Source organism: Heterodontus francisci, chromosome 34, assembly GCF_036365525.1.
Source record: "Heterodontus francisci isolate sHetFra1 chromosome 34, sHetFra1.hap1, whole genome shotgun sequence".
NCBI lineage: Eukaryota > Metazoa > Chordata > Chondrichthyes > Heterodontiformes > Heterodontidae > Heterodontus > Heterodontus francisci.
In genome coordinates this window covers 36,404,040-36,414,059 of record NC_090404.1, presented here as the reverse complement: position 1 = coordinate 36,414,059, position 10,020 = coordinate 36,404,040, and positions in this window count along the sequence as shown.

The window sequence follows — 10,020 nt, the reverse complement described above, 5'->3', positions numbered from 1 at the left end:
TTGACAGTGCTGATGAAAAGCTATGTCAAAACTCACCTTTGGCAATGTCATCAACGTACTGTGAATGTGCTCACCCTTTAATCTGCAACCAAATCTGTCACACAACACACGCTCTTGAAATTCTCCAAAATTTACAATGAAGTGACAGCTTTTGGAAGGCCACAATAAACTCCCCAATGTCCTCATTGGGCAGCTGATTCCTTGTTCCAAACTGATAGATTTCTGCAATCTTCAATGGTTTCGGATTGTAATGCTGCTCAAGCTTAATCAAAATGTCCTTCAGCGGCGTGTCCTTTGATTTTGCTGGGGTGAGAAAATTATTGAGCATCTCATACATTCCGGGCCTGCTTCAGTCAAAAATATCCCTCTGTCTTTTCCCACACTGCCTGGTTGATAGCTACATTATCAGGATCTTCGAGCGTATTGTTAACAGTGAAAAACATCTCTATCCACTCCACGTACACACTGAAAGACTCTCAGTCATGGTCATACTCCCTCAATCACGCAATAATTCCCTTAGACACAGCCATCTTGGAAGGTCAGTCCAATAATTTAATTACAATCCGACCACAGAATGTAATTTGTAAGCATTAATTTGGGCTTCCAATGGCGGGACTGTTACCCAGCATTCCCAGCGATCTACGAATATGCCCTATTCATTCCACAGGAGCACAGCGCGCAGGTGCAGTGCTAGCCAGTATTTCGAGCATGCGCATTGTCTGGATGATCACAGCCGTGTGAGTTCTCTGGAGGACGCATTTGCAGCTGGTAAGAGATGATGGGGCACAGGAGAACCGGCGGGCGGCCGGAGAGGCTTCAAAAACACCTGGTGTAGGCCTCAAGCCCCGAATAAGTAGCTCCAGTTCCAGCATTTGCGGCTCCGGGGTATTCCCTGAGTTCCCCAGGTTAACGGCTGCCACCTCTCTGAAGGAAGCCAGGAAGGTTTAGGCGCCGCCATCTTGAGCAGAGAGAGATGCGCATGCGTCTCCATCTTATTGCCGGCACTCAGAGTGGGCGGGGCTTCACTGTCCCAGTGAGCAGGAGGGAAAATCATTGAGTCTTTGATTTGTTTCTCACTCAGCAAACAGGGGCTGGAATACTGAACCCAGCCAGAGTAGAGGGAGGGAGAAAACTGTCAGCGGAGCAAAGAAATCGTGCAGATGATGCCATTGGTTTGGATGCCCAGGGAGGAGGGAGAGCTGTGAGACGGGGATTTGCAGCTTTGGGGAACAAAAGAGGAAAAATGTTGCATTGAAGCTGGAATTGTCTGCTCTGAATTTCTATCCTGTACTGAGAGTGATGACCTTTATAACCTCCTTTATAACAGGGTATTAGAAGAGAAGGATTAGCAGACGGGAAAACTTAAACCAAGCATCACATCAAGATCTGAAAGAATCATTCGATTCATCAGCACCTGAATATCATCGGACTTTGAATGTGGAACAAGAAATGTTTGTTCTGTCTGTGGGAAAAGATTTCAAACATCAGTGTGACTGGAAAAACTGCAAGGCACCCACACCCGAGTGAGAGTGTTCCAGTGCACTGACTGTGACAGCGTTCACCAGTCACACAGCCTGAAAAGACATTACACCATTCACAGAGAAGAGAAAACATACACGTGTTCTGTGTGTAGATGAGGCTTCAACTGATCATCCAACTTGGAGAGACACAAGGACATCTGCACCATGGAGAAACCTTGAAAATGTGGGGACTGTGGGAAGGGATTCAATTAACCATCTGAACTCGACTCATCAACGCAATCACACTGGGGAAAAGCTGTTAACCTGCCCTGTGTGTGGGAAGGGATTCCCACCTGCTGTCACACCAGCGAGTTCACACAGAGGAGAGACCATTCACCTGTTCCATGTGTGGGAAGGGATTCATTCACTCATCTAACCTCAATGAACATCAGCAGCTTCACACTGGGGAGAGACAGTTCACCTGCAATGAGTGTGGGAAGGGATTCACTTGTTAACCAACCTCAATTCACACCAACTTCTTCACACTGATAAGAATCTTTTAAATGTTCTGACTGTGAGAAGAGCTTGAAAAGCAAAAATCACATGATGCAGCACCAGCGAGTTCACACTGAGGAGAGACCGTTCATCTGCTCTGAGTGTGGGAGGGGATTCGTTCAGTCAATCAACCTGCTGAGGTTCACAAGTGACTGCAGGGTTTGGATTCTGCTGTTATTGCTGCTGTTAATCACATCCAGGACTGAACCATTTTCATTCTGATAGTTGGGGTTTGTTTTTGCTGATGTTGATTATCCCAGTAACTGGGCTGAAGTTTAATATTTGGATATATCTTCAAGAAATATTAATTTCTTCAAGATAAGTGGAGACTAATTGATGAGGCAGGATCTAACTGAAATGTGCAGCGGGTTTGAGGGGCTGAATGGCCTGCTCCAGTTCTATATGTACTTTCTCCCCAGACTTCCCCCACTCTCTAACTCTGCTCACCTGCTTGTTTCCAGTTGCAGTGCCTTCTCCCCAGTTCTCCCATGACTTTCCATTCATCAGTTGTGTTTCAGTCCAAGTCTATTCAGGACATAGAAACAGGAATCGGCCTTTTAGCCTCTCGAGTCTGTTCTGCTTTTCAATGAGATCATGGCCGATCTATGACTTTACTTCATTATACCCAAATATTATTTTAATACTGGCTTCCCCAGTCTGTTACAATGGGATTTAAAAATGCCTTTCATTTACACTGTACCTTTAAAGTAGGAGAGTTTCTGAAGGTGCATCTCAGAACATAAACGGAAAAATCAGACAAAAATTGACACTGAGCCAAAGAAGGATAATTAGAAGGACTGACTAAAAGCTTGGTCAAAAACGTAGGTTTTTAGTAGGGTCTTAAAGGAGGAGAGATGTGGACTGGCAGAAAGGTGTGAGGACGAAATTCCAGAGCTTCGGGCCGGTGACTGAAGGCACAGGCAATGGGACAGAAAGACAGTGAGGGGTGTGTAAGAGGCCAGAGTTGGAGGAATGCAGAGTTCTCTGAGGGTTGTACGGCTGGAGGAGATTACAGATATAGGGAGGGGTGAGGCCTTGAAGAGATTTGCAATGAGAATTTTAAAATGGAGGCATTAGAGGACCTGGAGCCATTGTAGATCAGTGAGCTCAGTAGTGATGGATGAGTGGAAATTTGTGATGCTTGGAGTAAACAGCAGCAGAATGTGAATGAGCTGCAGTTTATGCAGGGTGGGGGTGGGGGGTCAATCAGAAGAGCATTCGAATAGACAAGCAGGCTGACAACACAGAAACACTGGAGGGGTCAAGAGAGGTGGTGGTGATGTAGAGATATGTGACATCAGCACACATGTGGAACCTGATGTCATGTCTTTGGATGATGTCACTGAGGGGCAGCAGATAGATGGGGGATAGAGGCGGCCATCGATAGATTCTTGGGAAACTCCAAAGGTAATGGGGTGAGAAGAGAAACCATTGCTGGAGATTCTTTGGCTATGATTGGATAGATCTGAATGGCGCCAAGCGAGGTCAGTCCCACTCAGCTGAACAGTGGAGGAGAGGCGTTGGAGGATGGTGTGGTCGACTGGGAGGTGAAGATGTTTGAGGAGCGATGGTGCCCCACATGCACAGAGAATGTCCTTTGTGACATGGATTCGAGCTGTTTCAGTGCTGTGTGATGGAAACCTGATTGGAAAGGTTCAAACATGGAATTCTGGGAAAGGTGGACACGGATTGGGGGCATAGAGACATTCAGTGACTTTGGAAAGGAATGAGAGGGTGAAGATGAGGTGGTAGTTTACAAGGACAGAGAGGTTGAGGGTGGGGGTTTTGAGGAGGTGGGTGATAATGACAGTTTTAAAAGGGAGCAGGAAGTAACTGAGGAAAGGAAACTGTTTACAATGTCAGTTAGCACGAGGGCCAGGAAGGGAAGTTGTTTGATTAGTTTAGTGGTTACATTACAGGGACAACCATTAAAAGCACGGTTCACTGGCCCATATAGATTGATCAAAAGATTGGATACGGTAGATTACTTTATTAACACCCCTGATCACCGGGAGAACTGGTTGTGTCACATTAATATGCTCGAACAACATTACCACAGGGAGGAGGATAAGCCAATACAGGTATTTCAGTTAAACGGGACTGTTGACAAGGAAATGTATTGTGAGGATGAGGCAAAGGCAGGCCGAAGAAATTCTCCGAAGTTCCAAAGAAGGGTCACTGACCCGAAACGTTAACTCTGCTTCTCTTTTCACAGATGCTGCCAGACCTGCTGAGTGGTTCCAGCATTTCCTATTTTTATTTCAGATTGCCAGCATCCGCAGTATTTTGCTTTTATTTTAGTGTTTAATTCACTGCCACTTCTCTTCCAGGAATGCCTACCTTGAAGAAGTTCTGCTCTTCTCTCCGACGGGATTTTCGTTTGTCTCTTTTACCTTGTTCACCTTCATTGCTTTCTATTTCCCTCCTGGTGTTTGATAAGGTGTCTACCAAAACTCGTTTTCACAGCCACATCTCCTTCCTCAGTGACTGTCTCTGGCTCCAACTTATTCCACGTGGATTCCAACTGCAGTTTCACCCATCATGCTTTGAATCCACCCAGGATCACAGGTATCTCCGAGAAATACAACGTTCCTCGCACTGCTACTCTCGCCACATCCTGAGATCCACACTCAGTGCTATGCGCCGCCACATGCACACACTGGACCTCTCTCTCCAGCAGCACCACCTCACCTTATCTCAAAGCTGTTCTACTCCGCAGTTTCATTTCATCTTTCGTCTCATCCGAGTTCTGAAGAAGGGTCACTGACCCAAAACGTCTGCTTCTTTTTTCACAGATGCTGCCAGACCTGCTGAGTGCTTCCAGCATTTCTTGTTTTTATTTCAGATTTCCAGTATCCGCAGTATTTTGCTTTTATTATATGGTGTAAAGAAGGCAGACTCCTACCCAAATTCTCATTTAAAGGACTGCATGGACAGAGTGGGCAACACCATATGTCGTAAAGAGACAGATGTGTTGGAGGGATACTGTCAAATTCCTTTGACACCCCAGGGTAAGACAAGATCAGCTTCTGTTACCCAGGACAGGGTTTTCCAGTGTCACGTGATGCCACATAGGTTAAGGGGTACTCGAGAAACTTCTCAGAGAATAGTGAACACAGTAGAGGTCAGTGCTCCGAGCTCTGCAGTGCACCTGGCTGAAGTGATGGACAATAGGGACACTTGGAAGGAAAGCACGAAACAGCTGGAAGACTATGCTTGGAAATTTGAAATGGGTTAATTGGGACAATCTTTGAAAAAATTGAAACTGAAAATGTTCTGGTGGAACTTGTTGCTGTCGTTCCAATATTCTTGAAAAGTGTATATCTGTAAATGTGGACGAAAATGTGTTATCATTTGTTTTTGCAATTTCATTTTTTACATTGTAATGAAACGCATTATCGGAATGGTATTTCATTCCACCAGGGGTGGAGATGTTATGATCCTACTTATTTTTTTTTGGGTCGCTGGGGGTGGATGTGTGCAGTGTGTCTTTAAGAACAAAGAACAAAGAAAATTACAGCACAGGAACAGGCCCTTCAGCCCTCCAAGCCTGCGCCGATCCAGATCCTCTATCTAAACATGTCACCTATTTTCTGAGGGTCTGTATCTCTGTACTTCCTGCCCGTTCATGTATCTGTCCAGATACATCTTAAAAGACGCTATCGTGCCCGCATCTACCACCTCCGCTGGCAACGCGTTCCAGGCACCCACAACCCTCTGCGTAAAGAACTTTCCACGCATATCCCCCCTAAACGTTTCCCTTTTCACTTTGAACTCGTGTCCCCTCGTAATTGAATCCCCCACTCTGGGAAAAAGCTTCTTGCTATTCACCCTGTCTATACCTCTCATGATTTTGTACACCTCAATCAGGTCCCCCCTCAACCTCCGTCTTTCTAATGAAAATAATCCTAATCTACTCAACCTCTCTTCATAGCTAGCGCCCTCCATACCAGGCAATATCCTGGTGAACCTCCTCTGCACCCTCTCCAAAGCATCCACATCCTTTTGGTAATGTGGCGACCAGAACTGCACGCAGTATTCCAAATGTGGCCGAACCAAAGTCCTATACAACTGTAACATGACCTGCCAACTCTTGTACCCAATACCCCGTCCGATGAAGGAAAGCATGCCGTCTGCCTTCTTGACCACTCTATTGACCTGCGTTGCCACCTTCAGGGAACAATGGACCTGAACACCCAAATCTCTCTGTACATCAATTTTCCCCAGGACTTTTCCATTTACTGTATAGTTCACTCTTGAATTGGATCTTCCAAAATGCATCACCTCGCATTTGCCCTGATTGAACTCCATCTGCCATTTCTCTGCCCAACTCTCCAATCTATCTATATTCTGCTGTATTCTCTGACAGTCCCCTTCACTATCTGCTACTCCAACAATCTTAGTGTCGTCTGCAAACTTGCTAATCAGACCACCTATACTTTCCTCCAAATCATTTATGTATATCACAAACAACAGTGGTCCCAGCACAGATCCCTGTGGAACAATACTGGTCACACGTCTCCATTTTGAGAAACTCCCTTCCACTGCTACTCTCTGTCTCCTGTTGCCCAGCCAGTTCTTTATCCATCTAGCGAGTACACCTTGGACCCCATGCGCCTTCACTTTCTCCATCAGCCTACCATGGGGAACCTTATCAAACGCCTTACTGAAGTCCATGTATATGACATCTACAGCCCTTCCCTCATCAATCAACTTTGTCACTTCCTCAAAGAATTCTATTAAGTTGGTAAGACATGACCTTCCCTGCACAAAACCATGTTGCCTATCACTGATAAGCCCATTTTCTTCCAAATGGGAATAGATCCTATCCCTCAGTATCTTCTCCAGCAGCTTCCCTACCACTGACGTCAGGCTGAACGGTCTCTAATTACCTGGATTATCCCTGCTACCCTTCCTAAACAAGGGGAAACATTAGCAATTCTTCAGTCCTCCGGGATCTCACCCGTGTTTAAGGATGCTGCAAAGATATCTGTTAAGACCCCAGCTATTTCCTCTCTCGCTTCCCTCAGTAACCTGGGATAGATCCCATCCGGACCTGGGGACTTGTCCACCTTAATGCCTTTTAGAATACCCAACACTTCCTCCCTCCTTATGCCGACTTGACCTAGAGTAATCAAACATCTGTTCCTAACTTCAACATCCGTCATGTCTCTCTCCTCGGTGAATACCGATGCAAATAACTCGTTTAGAATCTCACCCATTTTCTCTGACTCCACGCATAACTTTCCTCCTTTGTCCTTGAGTGGGCCAATCCTTTCTCTAGTTACCCTCTTGCTCCTTATATATGAATAGAAGGCTTTGGGATTTTCCTTAACCCTGTTTGCTAAAGATATTTCATGACCCCTTTTAGCCCTCTTAATTCCTCGTTTCAGATTGGTCCTACATTCCCGATATTCTTTCAAAGCTTCGTCTTTCGTCAGCCGCCTAGACCTTATGTATGCTTCCTTTTTCCTCTTAGCTAGTCTCACAATTTCACCTGTCATCCATGGTTCCCTAATCTTGCCATTTCTATCCCTCATTTTCACAGGAACATGTCTCTCCTTAAGGCAGCAAATGATCAGTACTGCTTTAAGAACAAGCAAGCCTCAGGAGTTAGAGAAGGTGCATTCTGGTTGCTGTTGGATACAGCCATTCAGAGAGGGAGAACAAGCCAGCCTCAGATGTTACCAAGGAAAGTGCATCTTGTTTGCCCCAGATACAGCCATTATGCAATGCTGTAATTTATTACAAAGGGAATGGAATATAAAAAATGTTTTGCTACAGTTGTACAGGGCATTGGTGAGTCCAAATCTGGAATATTCTGTACAGTGTTGGTCTTCTTACTGAAAGGATATAGTTGCATTGGAAGCAGTTCAGAGAAGGTTCATTCGACTGATTCCTGGGAGAAAGGGTTATCTTTTGAGGAAAAGGTGAACAGTTTGGTTCTGTATTCATTGGAGTTTAGAAGGATGAGAGTTGATCTCATTGAAATATATAAGATCCTGAGGGGACTTGACAAGGTGGATGGTGAAAGGACGTTTCCCCTTCTGGGGAAGGCGAAAACTGGGGAACAGTTTAAAATTAAAGGCTCTCCCATTTAAGACAGAGTGACGTGAGAAATGTATTTCTCTCAGAGAGTCGTGAGTCTGTGGAACTCTCTTCCCCGAACTCGGTGGTGGTAGGGTCATTGAATGTTTTTAAGGCAGAGGTAGACAGAGTCTTGACAAACAAGGGAGTCAAAGGATATCGGGGGTCGGCAGGAAAGTGGAGCTGAATCCACAAACAGATCAGTCATGATCTTGTAGAATGGCGGAGCAGGCTTGAAGGTCTGAATAGCCAACTCCTGCTCTTCGATCATGTGTTCATATGTTCGTACATAGGTCAGACTGAGAGCACGGTAGAGAATTAAAATGAGAAGAAACAGGAAGCACAGGGCCATGCTTGCGGACTGAAGGGAAGTGTTCCACAAAGCGGTCACACAGTCTGTATTTTGCCTCCTCAGTGTAGAGGAGACCACAATTATCTACCACTGTGTCGTGTGATTTGCTTATTTTTTAAGCAATTAGGCACTAATATTGGCTGAAATCCTGCAAAGCTTTTTAGGTCCCAACTGTTGCACTGCTGTGTTTTTTACAGTGAATGATTATTATGATGGTTGTAGGGTTACTAATTCAGCAAATTACTGAGGAAAATTACTTCATTTCAGTCAGCATGCTCAGTCTTGATCAGTTCCATAATGATCTGTATTATCTCATCATCTTCAATTGACTTGTAATTACAAATTACAATAAGCACCTGGTGATAAAACTGTCTCCACTCAAGAAAGTTCTCAAAGAGAACATGCCCTCTTCTAATTTTTTCTGTGGTATTTTAAGATGAAACTATACCATATAACATTTTGATGTCTTAAAAATATACAATTACCCCATCACAGAATATAACCCCAGTTTCTCACATGGTAGACAGGGGCACGCAACATGCTACCAACAGGAACTAATAGGTTCACCACTTGTGCATTACCTACAGTGGTATCAGACCAGAAATCAGACACTGTTATCAGACCTGGACTCATCCAATTGCCCCAGGAGGAGGATTTTTATTCCAGTGTTTGATCTGGGTGAGTGGCACAGCAGCACGAAGGGCCAAATGGCCTCCTCCAGCTCCTATTTCTTATGTTCATTAAACCTCAGTCTGGTTCCTCTCGAGCTGCCGAGTGAATGAATTAAATCTTTCTTGACAAATCACCAAGAAACCAGACTACAATTCATGCCCGAAACATCACTTATTGGTTACAAATCACATTTGAGTTAAATCTGAGTAGACACATTATGGACATGCATAAAGTGTACCATCTACAAGAAGCACTGCAGCAACACACCAAGGCTCCTTAGACAGCACCTTCCAAACCCACAACCCCTACCATCTAGAAGGACAAAGGCAGCAAATGCAAGGGAACACCACTACCTGCAAGTTCCCCTCCAAGTCACACACCATCCTGACTTGGAACTATATCGCCATTCCTTCACTGTCGCTGGGTCAAAATCCTGAAACTTCCTTCCTAACAGCACTGTGGATGTACCTACCTCACATGAACTGCAGCGGTTCAAGAAGGCAGCTCACCCCCACCTTCTCAAAGGCAGTTAGGGATGGGCAATAAATGCTGGCCTAGCCAGCGACGCCCACACTCCATGCATGAATTTAAAAAAGCACATATAAATGTAATCAGAGTTATCCAGCAGTTGAGCAATAATAAGGAGAGTATTTCACAAAAACAAGTTAGAAATGCAAGGGTGAGTGGCCAAAGATCAAAAAGTCTGAAAATTAGTGGCTGAAGACAAAAAGTCAGAATTTTTTTCTGACAAGGAATTATGTAATTTTAGCACTTTTAATGAAGGAAACTAGTTGTGTCATGGTAATTTTGTACAATTTTGCATATGTAATGAATAAAATTGCACTGTACTCAGAATACAATTTCATGAGACTTACCTGACAGCTGATAATTGGG